Below are 16198 nucleotides of genomic sequence, written 5' to 3' on the forward strand. Positions count from 1 at the left end.
AATCACCATGAAGGGGTTTAACATGAGAAGATAATGCAAAAAAAAAATCTAGTATTTACATGGACAATATAAAACAAAGATCGCACATATTCCAATATTTTGCATGGAGTGGTAAAAAGGCTAACAAAAATTAAGATTTGTCTTGTAGTAAAGCACACATCGGCAACAACTCACGTCCAAGAACATCGAAGTATACACAAGCATTGGGAGTAGTTTATCTTTGTGTATATGCACACAAGTTGATCACGTAGTATGTAGTAAATACATTTTTTGTAATGAGCAAACTCAAACCTCTAGCACTAACTAACTAATATCATGTGCTAAATTACTGCCAACATAAAGCGAGGTGGATAGTCTAACAAGTTGCGGCTAGATTCCTTGGAATGTCTAGAGTCCCAGCCCCCACTTGGTGATTATTTGTCCGTTTAGCTTCTTGTAAGCTAAGAACCTAGCTAACTTTCGAAGGACAGAATTAGTATGATATTTAAGAATGGTGTGATCATGTTAAGTGCAAGTGCAATTCAAAACAAGGGCCTTCCTACAAAGAGGGAATTTGACCCTGGCGACTTCAAACATGGTGTCTATCATCAACTCATTTGCCCAAATCCAGCAAAAAGAAAAATGCAAGAATATTCAAACCTAGAACATGTACTCCATTGAAGTCGGTTGAGATTATGCTTTGTTCCAAACAAATAGTCAAATGATACACCATTCCATTCTTGGAGAGCCTCTCCCTGCTTTTGGCGTTCTTCTTGCTAAGAAGATGTTGCTTCCCGGCGCACCGCCGCACGATCCGTCACCCCCAACCGATTCGCCGATGGCTTAGTGACAAACACGAAAGAGGAACAAAATCAAGAAACACCCAAAACAAGCTGAAGGACTTGTAAGAATGAATGCCTAGGCCAAGATGGACCAATAGAAAACCTTATGCGCGTCTTCATCTTGTAGCCCTTACCGTCTTTCGCGATCTGGATCACAACCCCACGATATCAACATCTATCGAAGCTCGGTTCAAAACTTCTTTGCTCTAGCTAGTTTGCCGTGCTCGGTAAGAGACATTTGTATACATTTTTAAAAATCAAAGATAGAGAGAGATGTATACATATACATATATGCATGTAGTACTTGTAGAGAAGGTGCCTATCAATGCATGCAGTGCGTCTGATTTAATCAAGTCGGGCAGTAGCGCTAGCGAAATAAATTCCGGCGCACGATTTGGCATCAAGCGCCAAACGAATTTGGTTTTTGGGCCGTTTTGAGCGGAGAGGGAGTCCAAACCCTACCCCACATTTCCCGCGACGCGATCCCCTCTCCTACCCAACGAAATCCATCCGGCGCCGCCGCCGCCGCAGCCGCTCTTCCCCGTCGCCGGCCACTTCCCCTCCGCCGCCCCATTCTCCATCCGGCGAAGCTCCAACCGCTACCGAGCCCCACCGCACAAGATCGACCTCCGTCGCCATGGATTCGCGAAGGACAGAGGCGGTGGCGGTGCCCCATGAACCGCTCTGCGTCCCGGCGGCTCGTTCGCCGGCGCGCTTGTGCGCTGGTAGGACGGCGCGCAGCGCTCCGTCGAACCTGCTTCCCGCGTCTCGCGCGTGGCTTCCGGGTGCTGCTTCACGCCGGCGAGGTGGTGCAGGCCGTCCGGACGCGGCGGCGCAGCTCCGCCGTTCTGCGCTCCGTCCTCGCCGTCGACCAGACCGTGGCCTCGCCGCGCTCTGCTCCGGGGCGTCTCCGTGCAGGTATGGTATCCAAACCCTAATCATAATCCTTTTCCCCCCTGATCCAGTTTTCTTGACTGAAAAACGGGTTTCTTTGCAGAGCAGCAGGAGGAGGGGCGAGGATTTGAAGGTCGTGCTTGCTGTCCCGTATACTGCATATATTAGTTTGATCGTATGCGTTGGCTGCTTCCCTTAACTGTTTAGCACGACGACTAGTAACTCCTAAACTAGTTTCTACGTGGATGCATAGCTATGGCACTGGAGCATTAGTCAGGTTCAGCCAATTATTGAACAGCATGTTGTTGGAATTCCCGAGTCTTCTTATTTCTCCAGGCTCCACCAAAAAAATCCTGATTTCAGTACCTCGTGGATTGCTTGGACTTCAAATCAAACGTTAGTTCATACTGATTATTCGGACCAGCCTGTGTTGTTTTTGTACGGCCCTCTAGTCACCGAAGATCAACCTTTTCTTCTTTGTTGTGACCTCTGGCTGGCTTCTGACTGACCATGTTGACACCATGTTGAACAACTAGCAGATCAGTAGAGAACTTCAGGTGAAAAGTTCAGAGTTTTTGGTGTCCATATCTGTGTGAGCTAGATGTACACCCAGATACGCTTTAGTTTAGGCTTGCTCCAAACATTGACTCGTGATGTGCAGAGTTAGCTAATCTGAGCTGCTTAGGACGCATGAATACATGGTGCTATTTCTGCACGTTTTCTCTTCATTGCAGATTGATAAAACAAATTGGAAATACTACATGTTTATATGAATCTGCTGAATCAAGATTTGACATCAATTTCCATTGATGGCTATTTATTTTCTCAACCGCCTTGTTTGCTTCAAATGTTTGTGGAATTTTTTCATCTCCATATTTTGGTGAGCAGGCTAGAATAATTGGCAAGTGTGCGGGATTCGTTCTGATGTACTAGTAGACCTGATGATCCTGTTTGCAGCCTCAAAACATGCAAGACAAGTTTTCGGAAAATTGTGTGCATTACAAAACCTGATGCTCTCAAGTCTCAAACTTAAATCATAGTACATTGATATGAAAACTCCTGGTCTGGATTTTTATGAGAATTGTATTTTTGCATGCATCAGGTTTATGTGATATCCATCTCTGTGCATCATAAAGGGTGGGCTGGTTGTATGCATCAGGTATTATGAACCATCTATTTGCAGAGTGCCAACAAAAATATCAATGCGGGTATCCAGAATTTAGAGAAGGAGTATCTTAATAAAAGTAGTTAGCTCTAAACATTGACTCGTGATGTGCACATAAAACCACTTTATTTCCAGCCTTGCTCTAAACATTGACTCGTGATGTGCAGAATTAGCTAGCCCGAGCTGCTTGAGATGCATGAATATATAGTGCTATTGCTGCCCATTAGCTCTTCATGGCAGATTAATAGATCAAATTCGAACTACTACATGTTTATATGAAACTGAATCAAGTTTTGAGATCAATTTCCACCGATGTCTATTTCATTCTAATTGGGGAAGTGTTGCGTTATTTTAATGCATGAATCGGTTCATAATTGTTTGGCAGTAGTAATTTGTCTTCATACGCTAGTTCGATGCCTCCCCTCTTCTGTAGTGAATCAATCAAATTTCTTTTGATATTATTTCACAAGCACTCATATTTTTTTTTATGCAGGAAGTGACAATGCAAGAGGCATTTGAGCTGTACAAAGACACTGGAGGCTTGTCTGTAATTTGGTGTTGTACAAGGGCACCGGAGGCTTGGCTATAATTTGGATATCAAGTACTTATTATCTTTAAGATCTTGTGATAAGTGTACATGCTCAGCACAGTGACAATGGTGCATTCAATTGATAAATTGTGTTTCTTCCATAGTAGTTCAATTGAACCCGTTTCCTTTCTAACATGCAATCTTCTTCAATTATGTTAGGTGCATAAGAGTATGTGGTAAGGCTGCTGTTGAGCAAGTTGTGGCGGCAAGGTCAGCGCGCGCAACCGCCCCCACCTCTGGTTCCTGGTTTGTTGCGCTGTGGATCTGCATGTGCTTGCATTCGTTTTTGGAATTTGCATCCCGATGCGTGCTAACACAGCTCCCAGATAAGTAGAGAGCTTTAGCTGAAAAGTTCAGATTGTTAGGTTTCAATTTCCGTGTGAGCTAGTACATGTACATCCAGATAAGTTTTAGTGTTGGTTTGATCTTATATTGACTGATGATGTACAAGATTAGCTAGTCCGAGCTGTCAAGATGCATGCCACCGACAGTTGCAAGAGCCATCGACTTGTTGGGTCTTGGTTTATTTTTCTGTTTGAATCTTGATATCCAGATAGTATACCATGGATATAACTTTGTACTTGACTTGCATGTTTCTTGGACTATTGCTTTGTTTTATTGCATTCTTTGTGCAAGTGCAATGACTAGCTGTTGATAAATTTTCTAGGATGCTAATCCGCCTTCAAGCCTTGTTCCTTCTTCCGCTTCCTCTATCTAAGCCTTACTTGAAGGAATTTGGAAGACCTGGAGCGGTGGCCTTCTTCTTCGATTCCATGTTGTGTCTAGGTAGATTCTGGTAAGTGATAAGTGTACGTGCTGTGCATACAAACCATGGTGCATTCCATTGATAAAGTGTATTTGTTTTTCCATATTAGCTTAATTGTACTCGTTTCTTTTCTAATATGCAATATTTTTCTAATATGTGAGGTGCATCAGAGTATGCGGCACGGCTGCTGCTCGGTAGACCGTGACGGCGAGTTAACTGTGCAGCAACTGCGGTGGTGGTGCTAACATGGCTGCGCCTAAAATTCTGTCAGGTGATTCCTCGAGTCAATGCGCTGGGTTCGGCAATCAAGCCGTTGAGCATTTAATTATTTGTGGTTCTTTTCCGGTACTGGATTGTGCTGCTGGTTATGTAGATTATATGGTCCTAGTTTTTATTCACCTCTAATGTCTAAAATGAGTAACGATGGTGTTGTTGTCTTCCTCGAGTTGGCCATGAAGCTGAGTTGTCGATATTAGCATTGTTTAGCATTGCTAACTCAGAAAGGCACTGGCAGAGGATTTTCTTGCACTGCTCTGCCACTTCAACATGATCTGTATTCATATGCTTCACCGTGCCGTTTAACTGGTGCTAGCATGCTTGAGAATAACGGCAAATGCCTGTTGATATTAGTTTCCTAACTACAACATTTTTTTCTTGGAAAAGCATCAAGATGCGGCAGTATTTTCGCATTTCAAATACTATATTTCGTTTGTTACTTAAGTATTTTCGCATTAACTGGTGCTAGCATGCTTATGTCTAGGATATGTTTCTTATTGTTTCTACTTCGTTTTTTTGTGGCTGGGCTGCTGGGAGTCCTTTAAGCTTTTTGTTAATGCTTCCTAATGTTAAGTTGGGGGCCTCCAGCATTTTGGATTAAAATCGTACGCGTACCTTTTTCCTAATGTGATAAACTTTGGAAATATTAAGCTTATATATAATCCAAGTATAATTCAGGACTAAACAATGACATGGCAGATAACTGCTACTTTGCTAGTTGTTGATTTCATCCTACTAGTACTCACAAGCAGCAACTAGTTAAGTATTTCTGTAACCTCTTTCTCTGTTATTCCAAACTAAAACCCCCACATCACACACTTCAATGCAGAAGAGGTGAAAATAGCTCTGTTTTGCTATCTTTGCAATTCCTTCATCATAATACTTTGGTCTTTTGATGTTCCATTACTCTTTGTTTATATTACCATTAGATTTTCTTCTAGAGTTGCATTTATTAGAGTTGATAATGGTTAAAGATTTACCATTTCTTGAAGTGCTAATGCTTAGGCCATGTGTGTGTTCTTCAGCTGGATTGTTTCTTGCATTTGTGATGGACAAAATAGAGCTTCAGTCTTTCTATATTTGCTACCATTTGCTCTGGACTATTTCTTATGGTGTCTAGTTGGTTTCGTTTGTGTTTGGGCTGATGGGAGTTCTTTAAGATTTTGGTTTATGCTTCCTGATGTTAAGCTGGTGATATCCAACTTTTTGGATTAAAAAGCATAATGTTTTCCCAATGTGCTTTTCATTCTCTTTTTATGTGTGGGTTAAGTTGACCATTCTCTTTTTACTTTGGCAATTTTACGCCATGTGTTCTTCTTTCTCTAGGGCAAGGAGGAGAGGCAAGCTGGAACAGTAGCTGCACAATATACTTGGAAGCTGGATGAGCCAGGGACAACAGGGGCATGTCTTTGTCTTGCCAGCTAGCTTGCTGGTTCTCCTTTTTTGCTGATATCTATCAGTTGCCAATGGTAAGCTTCCACTATCTTCAAAAAGCTGATTTGAGCCTCTGAGGCATGTTTATCTGCATCTGCATGGAATCATTTGTTTGGTGGAGATGATGATGATGATGATGGAGATGATGTCCCGCTCGATGACGATGGCGATGGCGTCGATTTCCCCCTCCGGGAGGGAATTTCCCCGGCGGATTCCTGCCCGCCGGAGAGCTCTTTTCTCTCTGGTGTTCTCCGCCCCGCAGAGGCGGCTGTAACCCCTCGTGAGGTCCTCTCTGTGGCTTAGGTTTTCGGGACGAAGGAGTACGCGAAGAAAAGGAGGCGAAAAGGGTCGTGGGCCCCCCAGAGCATAGGGTGGCGCGGCCAGGCCATGGAGCTCCCTCGCTGGTTGATTTGTTCTACCGTAATAAACCACCATATTAGCACACTATATATGGGGTCTTTGAGCAACCGATGTCCATAGTTCTGTCTCGCTTACTAAGGGGGCATAAAACAAACCCTAGCTCCATAACCAACCCATGCTTTCTGTAAAATACAGGGAACACTTGCCCCACTAACCACGTCGACGAACTACAATAGTCACATCTATGCACTGTGGACCCAATATCTCACAACACTCCCATGGTTTCACTATGAACCCTAGATCTCGCACCAATCCCATCCCCTTGTGGACTCAACCGGTACCGTTGGATATGCAAAGCCGCACTGAAGTTCTCCACAGTTACCATATTAATTCTGGAAAATATGCTTATAAGATGATCCTAGCTAGTGCCTTGTTTCTGCTTGTTAGTAGTGTCAGTCCGCATGGTATCTCGACCTTTTACTATTTCCAGAAAATAAACCTTGATGTTTACAGTAATAATTTCATATATTTGATGTGGTGTGAAATCTTCCTAAGCTGTAGATGTCCAAGTGCTGCCATGTTTACAGTAGAAGTTCGGTTTTTTTACCAAACTAATGGCATTACATTTCTCTCACTGCCTCCGCCCCCTCGCCACTATCGCCGACACCCCCGAGGATGGGGGCGTTGAGATCCCTCTAATCCACCGTCTGACTGCTGCTGCCTCTAGTGATATTGACTTTGTGCATGCTTGCCTCTCCCGGATCTCCCTCACCATGATGCCAGACACCCGTACCATCGCTCTCGGCCCTTTCCCCAACTTCAACACTCGGGGACGTCTATCAAGCCTTGCACTCCTCGGGATGCGTTCTCCCGGGCCAAGACATCAACTGGGACTGCTTTGCACCGCTTAAAGTTCGGGTGTTCTTCTGGATTCTACGCCTCCAAAAAACCAGAACTCGTGCGATGCTGCATCGCCTGGGCTGTGTGCCCTCCCCCGACTGTCCGTTTTGTCCGGGCCATACAAAAAACATCACGCACCTGTTCGTTTGCTGCCCCCGCCGCCGACCTTTGTGGAACATCGTCTCCCCTCGGGGCGCCCCCACAACGGCGATGACTTACCAACTCTCCTCGATGGCCTCTCTGAAGATCTGCCACAGATGCACAAGAGGGCGCGGAACACTGCCATCCTTGCTCTCCTGTGGTCCATTTGGAAGTCCCGAAACAGGATGGTCTTTGACGCAGTGCACATGACTACCGCATGGGTGATCGCTATGGTCGTTGACCACCTCCGCTTATGGGTCGTCCGCGCCTCAGCTAGAATAGACACAAGCCCCCTGTTGGCCTGGTGCCAGTACATCTCCTAGCTTCTCCAGATCTCCCCCCTTTGTATTCCCCTCTCCCCTACCCTGGGCGCGGTATGCCGCCCCAGACCCCAGGAATACTGGCTGCAGCCTCCCCCTGGCGTCGCTCCTGTACTGCTAAATTTTTTTAATGGAAAATTCGAGTTCAGGTGGGCAATCGCCCCCCGTTGATTTCTGAAAAAAAATGGTTATGTGGCCATGTTCAAATCTGGCTCAGGGAAAGCAAAGCTAGTATTTGCATGTGGGATTGATTGATGTGGATTCAGTATTTTTCTATGTATGGAATGGTCAAGAGCAGATTTTATAGTGTTGTAATTGACCATGTGTTGTTCTTCAAGGACAAGGAGGACGACCAGTAGCTGCACTACTTGGAATCTGGAGGACCCAAGGACAACTGAGACAGACTCCATGTCTTTGCTTGCTGCTTCTACTTGGCTCCTGATGATCTGCAGTTGTGCAATGGTAAGTTTCGTGTATGCCCTATAAATGCCACTTTGGACCTGTGATGTATGTGCATGAAGTCGTTTATTTGGGGCAGCTGCCATCTTAACTCTGGTGGAATGGGCTTACAAGATGATCTTAACTAGTGCTTTGTTTCTGCTTGTTAGTAGTGTGAGTTTGTATGGCTGTAGCCTGTATGGGGTCTCGGCCTTTTAATATTTCCAGAAATGAAACTGTGATGTTTGCAGTAATAATATCATATAGGTGACATGGTGAGAAATCTTGCTACATTGTTAGGTCCAAATTTGGGTGATGGAACGGAAAACTTGTATTCGCATGTTTGTTGATATGTCTACAGTGCATTTGTGGTTAATATGCAGTTATGCACATGCTGTGCATGGTCCAGTTTAGATGTTTAATATTTGTGTTGTGCATGGTGCTGGATAAATCAAATTCATATCTTTGTTATTGTTGTAATTCTGGTTATATAATATATAAGAACAGAGTTTGTTGTACTGACCATGTGTTCTTCAAGGGCAATGGGGATTCTTGTTGTGGCTATTGGAGGTAGGTTGGCAAGCAGCTCGGCATGGTCTTGGTCACAGGCACCACCCTGATTCAGCAGATTGCACGCGGCGGCGTTGACAAGTGAGGCGACCTGGTGTTTTCTTCTGGCCTGGAGATTTGCTATACATTGGCGCTGGGCAGTTTGCCGCCGCTGTCATTGGTGGTGGTGGCAGCCAGGTGGTGTTTCTCACCATATATATCATCGTCAGCACGTACTGCTTACGCTGAAAAAAAAAGGAAACGGTGGTGTTTCTGCAGCAGTGGCAACTTGCTGTGAATTTGTTTGTTGATAGTGGAACTAGCTGGGAATTGATTGTGTTTTCTTGGTGAGGTGTAGCTGCAAGTGCTCTGCTAGCTTTGTTGTCTTGATGTGTGCCATATTTGAAAACATTTCATTCCATATAATTATATGTTGTGGTGCGAATTTCCAAAAGGTCAATCGTTATGTCCAAATTTGAACTTTTAGTGGTTAACAATGTATCGGAAATTCGTCTTGGCTCCCGGGAGCATTTGCTCCCGGATTTTTGGGGAGCAAATTTTGTTTTTCAAAACTTTTCAAAAAATTCCGAAAGAAATCATGCACATACCTGACCATGGCACGCACCTCCTTGTGAAATGTCGCTGCGAAATGTCATCGTATGCGTCCTGGGCAAAAATGACAAATTTCCAGATCTGAGATTCATATTTTTGGATCTCATTTCATGTCAGAAATTTGTCATTTTTGTCCAGGGCGCATACAATGACATTTTGCAACGAAATTTTACACGGTGGTGCGTGCCATGGTCAGGTACATGCATGATTTTTTTCGGAATTTTATGACAAGTTTTCGATTTGTTTTAATTTTTCGAAAAAACTGGGAGCAAATGCTCCCGGGAGCCAAATCGCCGCTCCAACAATGTATTTACTAGTTTATCTTTCTTAGAAGAAAGGATGATGCATGAGAAAGAAAATCTAGATAATCTGGAGCTGATCCATTAGGACTAGCACTTGTTATACGAGGCAAATAGAAATCGAGTAGGGTGAGGCTAGGTGGTACTGGTACTTTTAGCTGCAGCTGGTAGATGTGAAGAAGGAAAAATGTATAGAAACATTGTACCAGGCAAAACGAAAGGAGATTGTAGAGTGACGAGGAGCTACCTAGCTCAGGAACACACACCCCATGGTCTGGAGAGCCTAAAAATGGTTCACAAAAATAGCTGGCTGAATCGACGTATGGGCTCCGATGTATAATCTCTATGAAGAGATGACACATAGGGAAATGAAACACGTGGAGTAGGCAAAAAAAAAAATAGCACCATATCGCAAAAAGAAGTTAATAGGACAAGTACTCATGCATACGCAAGAAAATAGGGACGAAAATGGCAAGACGAATACTCGTTCATAGGGACGAAAATAGCACCATATTGCAAAAAGAAGTTAATAGGACAAGTACTCGTGCACACGCAAGAAAATAGCACCGAATCACCAAAAGAATTTGAGAGGATGAATACTCATGCATAGGCACGAAAGTAGCACTGAACCGCCCGAAATAAGTGCCATGCAGGATCCCCGATTAATAATCACCGAAACAAGCACGAAGCAGGATTGCCAATAAGTAATCACGAAGTTTTGAGCTGGTGGTTAGTTTTCGGAAGAAAACTCCCGTATCCCCTCACTCCCTTTGAGTGGGCAATTACTGATGCACGCATGCAGTGTCCACCTTAGCGATCGGAGGGGTATTGCATCTGCACGGTCCTAGCAACACGCATAGGAGAGAGGGGTTCAAAAATTTCCCTCCTTGCTTGGTTGTTCCCTCTCTTTTTGTACTAACAGGTCATGGTCGCGTCGATTATCGTGTGACTTGTGACTTTTGATTTTGGCCTGAGCCGGCGAGGAGCGAAGGGGATGGGATGGTAGGCTGCCCCACTGTGCTGGAGCCGTTGGTGCATTCGTTAGCTGTTTCATGAGCGTCCGTCAAGGCGATGGATTCCATGAATGAGGCGGAGATGAAGTGATCGAGAATGCCCAGAGTGAGCTTGTGTGGATGGAATGAATTAATAGGAGTGAGCTTGTGTGGATCATTGGCAACACTTGTGTGGATGGAATGAGGCTTGAGTGATTCCGTTTCTTGAAATAATGAAGAAATGAGGCAGCTGGCGCCTGGCGGTTGTTGCAAAGAAGCGCATTAATCCTGCACAACTACAGTGCGTGTAACGCGAGCTAGCGTGGACGAGAGATTGGAGGAGCATCTCAAAAAAGAAAAGAAAAAGGAAAAGAAAAAAGGAGATTAGAAGCCACACACGCGACAGCGGCATGCTACGGCGTTTACGGAAGGCGTGCGTCACGGCCTGACCGAGCGGAACACAGCAGGCACGCACCGTAGGCCTGTTTCGCCTCTGCTCCTCACGCGCGCGCGGCTGGCCCAATGCAACGGCACACAGCAGGCACGATGCCTCCAGCTCCAATACTTGTTTTAGAGCATCTCCAACAGGCGCGCTATATCGCGGCGCGCTAAAACCAAGAATCCGCGCGCGGTAAACAGATATGGCGCGCGGTGCCGTTTTTTCCTCCGCCGGGCGCGGCAAAATACAGCGCGTGCGCGCGCAGAAAAAATGGTCCTCTGCCGGGCGCGGCAAAATACAGCGCGCGCGGGCGCGGAAAACAGATTTCTAGTTTATTTTGCATTCACAATTCATGAAAAAAATGACACAATTCATGAAACAAATGACACAAAGTGCAACAACATCACATAGTTCAACAAACACACACAAAATGACGTAGTTCAACAATGACACACGACATATGGTTCAAATGACAAAGTGAAACAATGCATATCACAAATGCATATCACACTTCCGCATTTTCCAAGTCAACACCTTCTTCTTCGTCCTCGTCATCTTGGGTTGAAGGAGGAATAGTAGCATTCATGGAAGACACGAAGCCTCCCGGTGGTGCCCCCATACTCCCGTACACACCACTCACGGAGCCTCCCATTGTCCCTCCAAACACTCCTCCATAGCTTGATCCTCCCATGCCGGCCATGCCTCCATAGCCTCCCATGCCGGCCATGCCTCCCATGGAGGGCATGGGCATGCTTCCCATGCCGCCCATGCCTCCCATGGTGGGCATGGGCATGCTTCCCATGCCGCCCATGCCTCCCATGCCTCCTCCAAACATGCCTCCTCCAAACATGCCGGTGGTGGAAGTGTTCATGTTGGCTACCAACAATCTCTTTTTGGCCAACACTTCATCGCGAAGAAGGTTGACGTACTCCTTTTGCCTCTCATCCATATGGGAAGTATCCATCAAGAAAAGCTTCCTCTCCTCCTCCGCTAGGCGTGCATGCTCCTCGGCGGCTTGCCTCTTCTCCTCCAAAGCCAACTTCCTCTCCTCGTTGGCGGCAATCCTCTCCTCCAAAGCGGCTCTCCTAGCTTCAATAGCATCCATAGCCTCTTTCTCCAAGTTTCGTTGCATCTTTCTATCTTCATTTGCTTGCAACCTTGCATTTGCAATCCTCTCCATAGCCATGGCAATGTCATCATCTCCGGCCTTCCTTCCCTTCATTTCCTTGGCGGTCTTCCTACCGGGCACATTCCTCCGCCCATTGTTGATGGAGTGAGGAGTGGAGCTTCTCTTCTTCCCTTCATCACTTGAATCATCATCATCGATGATTGTTGCATCACCGGTAGCATTGGCCGCCATAGTTGCCGCATCCAACTTGCCGCGCGTCTTCCACTTCTCTTCATTCCCTAGCACTTCATAGCAATGATGCAAGGTGAATGGCTTGCCAAGAATCTTATTGCCTTTTTTGTTCTTCTTTCCAACATCCCTAAACAATCCTTGAGCCATGGAGTTCTACACATATGCGGAAAAGAAAATAGATGAGCCATGAAGTACAACCCTATCATATGAGCCATATGGTGAACATAGTAGAATGACTTACCCTATCATTCTCATTAGTGCCACTTGGATTGAGAACATCGATGTTGGCTTGCACGCCCGCCCATTTTTGGCAATCGGTGTTGATACCGGACCAACGGGACCGAAGTGAGCGCATGGTTCGCTCGATCCCACTTGTGTTTGTGTTGAAGTAGTCCGTCATCCTCACCCAATAGGTTTCTCTTGTTTGATCGGTACCGGTTGTTGGATCCATTCCAATTGTCAACCACGTCTTGCAAAGCAACTTGTCCTCCGCTATGGTGTAGTTGGCGGCACGGCCGGGATGGCGAGGTTCAATCAACCCTTCTCCTTCCTCATCTACATCCTCATATTCCTCCTCCCCATCGGCGGCTTCATCGTCATTCAAGAACGAGGATCCAACATTCATTGTCTCCATGAATGCCGCATCATCCACTCTACATTGCAATGAAATTCATTACCATCGGCTAGGTATGCATCTAAACCACAATTCGACAAAAAGAAGTGTTTTTTACCTCTCGGGCATTTCACCATCCACCATATGTGCGCCCGCGCGGTTGCCGGACGGAGGCGTCGGCTGGGTCGGCGGAGGAGGAGGAGGAGGAGGCGCCTGGTTCGGCGCCGGAGGAGGAGGCTGTCGGCGGGGGACGGGCGCCTTCGCTTTCTTCGGTGCCGCGACGGCGGCGGGGCCGACGTGAGGCCGTTTCGTTGACGGCGCCTTCCCCCTCCTCGGCGCGGGCCGCGCGTCGCGGTGCCCTCGCGCGGCCATCCGCGCCGCGGCGGCGCCGCGTGTAGTGCCCCGCGCGCGGGACGAACAGCCGCCCGCGCGGCGGCCGTTGGGTTCCCGGCGTCGGCGCCGCCGCTAGGGTTTGGCGCCGGCGCGGCGGAAGTGGCGGCGGCGGCGGAGGGTGTGACGAGTAGGGAGGGGTCGCCGGGTTGCCGGAGGGGTCGTCCATCGTCGGGATCGCCGGCGGCGCGCGGAGACGACGGACCGGGCTCGGGGCAGCGACGCGGAGGAGGAAGCTTCAGCGCGGGGATTTTTCGCGGTTGGACGAGCGATGCCGCGCGCTGTAGCCGACGCGCCGGATATGCCGCTCCGGATTGTGCAAAACGCCGCGCGCCCTAAAATTTTACAGCACCGCGCCGTTTACCGCGCCTGCTGGAGCGCCTGATTCTGCCCCGCGCGCGCTATATCGGACGTTTTTATGCCGCGCGGCCTATATAGCGCGCCTGTTGGAGATGCTCTTAGTAAGTGATCGCAGGCGGAAACGAAAAGTTCAAAGGTACGACGAAAACACACAAAATTTAACAGAACCGTGAGATCAGAATCCATCAGCTGCCCCCAACACGTTTTCTCCTACACTGTCACACCTCCGGCGAGCCATCAACTCATCCATGACTCGTCCAACATCATTGTAGGAAGATCCACCCTTCTCCAACGCCTTTGTCGCCATTGTACGAAGCTCCTGAACCTTCTTCCGCATAGCATTGCCCTCCTCACTGTCGTCCATCAATCTCTTGACGGACGCAGTGATCACCTCGCCACCGATCACCTCATGGGTATCAATGGCCGCCGCGGAGTCCCTGGCGCCGACGTTGACGCCAACCTTGAGCACCTCCACCACAAGCTTCTCGTTGTGGAACTGGTCCCCGTACCGCGGCCATGTGACCATTGGCACGCCGGCGCTCACCGCCTCCAGCACCGAGTTCCACCCGCAGTGGGTGACGAAGCCGCCGAGCGCCGTGTGTTTCAGGATGAGCGTCTGGGGCGCCCAGCCTCGGATGACGAAGCCACGGTCACCACGCGCCAACAGCTCGGCGAAGCCTTGAGGCATCCACTCTGACGATTCGGTGCCACTGATTACCCACAGGAAGTTCTTGCCGGAGAGGTCGAGGCCGCGGGCGATCTCGACCAGCTCGGCAGGCAAGAAAGTGGTCAACGTGCCGAAGGAGACGTACACCACGGAGCCTGCCGGCTTCGCGTCTAGCCACCGGAGGCAGCTGTCGGCGACGCCGTCGGTACTAATGCCTCCTGTCGCGGCCACATCTCTGCTGTCGGTGGCGAGCGCGACGGGTCCGACGAGCAGGCGCGGCGGCCGAGCGTGGCGTGGAAGTGCTCCACGTAGTCCGGCTCGAGCTCGTGGAAGCTGTTGAACACCTCGCCGAAGCTCCTCCGGTCCGCCGCGCCGGCGCTCTCGTAGAACTCCCACTCCAACGGCTTCTTCCCGTGATCCAAAATCTGCCGCCTCCTCAGCTCCACACGCGTGCGGCAGCCCGGGCAGCAAAACGAAGGCGTCCGGATCCTCGTCGTCGTCCGGGCAAGCCTCCAGCCGGGTTGTTGCGCAGCGTGCTTTCGCTGCAGCACCGCGCGAAGACGCTGATGCCGAGGAACACGAGCCGCGGGACGCCGTGCGCCGCGGCGGCGTCTTGGGACCAGGTGAAGAAGCTGTCGGTCACGACGGCGTCGACGCGGGGCCGGCTATCGGCCGGAACCGGTCGAAGGGCTCCCGGAGAAGAAGACCGGCATGGAGGAACTTGCCGTAGTACTCTGGTCCGTGGGACCGGGTGATGTACCCGACGTTCTCGAAGCCCGGCGGGAGCCCGACGTCGGGGAAAGGCACGACGGAGATGTCGATTGGTATGGCTGGGGAGGAGTCGCTGCCATGGAGGTTTGCGTTGTTGGCCCGGTCGACGGCTGGACGGATGATGTCGGCGTTGACAGGCGTGGTGAGGATGGTGCACCTGGCGCCGCGGGCGGCGAATAGCGCCGCCATGTCCGCCGCCGGAATGAGGTGCCCCGGGGCGAAGTACGGGAGGAAGAGGATGTGCAGGGGTTGCTGCGGCTGAGGCTCATCTCTGGTAGTAGTAGCCATGGAGTATCTCTTTTCTCCCGGAGACTGGAGGAGATTTAGATGCGGCTTTTAATGCAGAAGATCGATTGATTGATGCAGCATTTTTTTTCTTTTTTTGGTTGCTATGAAACAATTCTGGTGACCAAGGTTTGTAACGTAGCGAGTTACTAATTTCCTCGTGATGGATGTGCTAAGTGGCTTCGTTGCGCCCAAAAACAGTGGGCTGCTTGCTGTTGCTAGTACTCCCTCCGTCCCAAAAACAGTAGTTTGCAGAGACGGCTACTTTGTCACCGTGCAGCCTGATATGCTAAAAAAGGTGTGACCAGATCTTAAGCGACAACTAACTTCGTTTTCAGTAAATAATGTTATTCATTAAAACCCATGTTATAATCATGACTAGTAGCAAGAATCACGAATTAAATTTGCTGGAATTTTGGGCATTTGGCCTTTGGCCCATGGCCCATTATCAAATTCTGAAACTCACATGGCCCATTCCAATAATCAGTGGCAGCACTAGTGGGAGCTAAAGTTTAGTCCCACATTGCTAGTTGGGAGAGAGTTGGAGTGGTATATAAGGTGGGCTGTTCTAGTCCTAGTAAGTGAGTGATAAGAGAGAGAGCCCTCGCGCACTTATCTTTTTGCTGTTCGGAAAATTGATTGCGTAATCAATCACAATTATGAGTCATTAACGGACGCGTTAACTCAGCCGTTTTGCCTTCCGGATTTTCTGGATCGTGGCTGTGCCGACTCGGACGTGGGCTGCGCCCACGACCTT

The 16198-nt window shown here is 48.4% G+C and overlaps 1 pseudogene; it reads right to left on the bottom strand.

Moving 5' to 3' along the window:
* Window positions 1–13893: 13893 nt before the first annotated feature.
* On the bottom strand, window positions 13894–15444 carry LOC124689621 (annotated as a pseudogene).
* Between the last annotated feature and the right edge of the window lie 754 nt (window positions 15445–16198).

The sequence above is a fragment of the Lolium rigidum genome, chromosome 2 (genome assembly GCF_022539505.1).
Source record: "Lolium rigidum isolate FL_2022 chromosome 2, APGP_CSIRO_Lrig_0.1, whole genome shotgun sequence".
NCBI lineage: Eukaryota > Viridiplantae > Streptophyta > Magnoliopsida > Poales > Poaceae > Lolium > Lolium rigidum.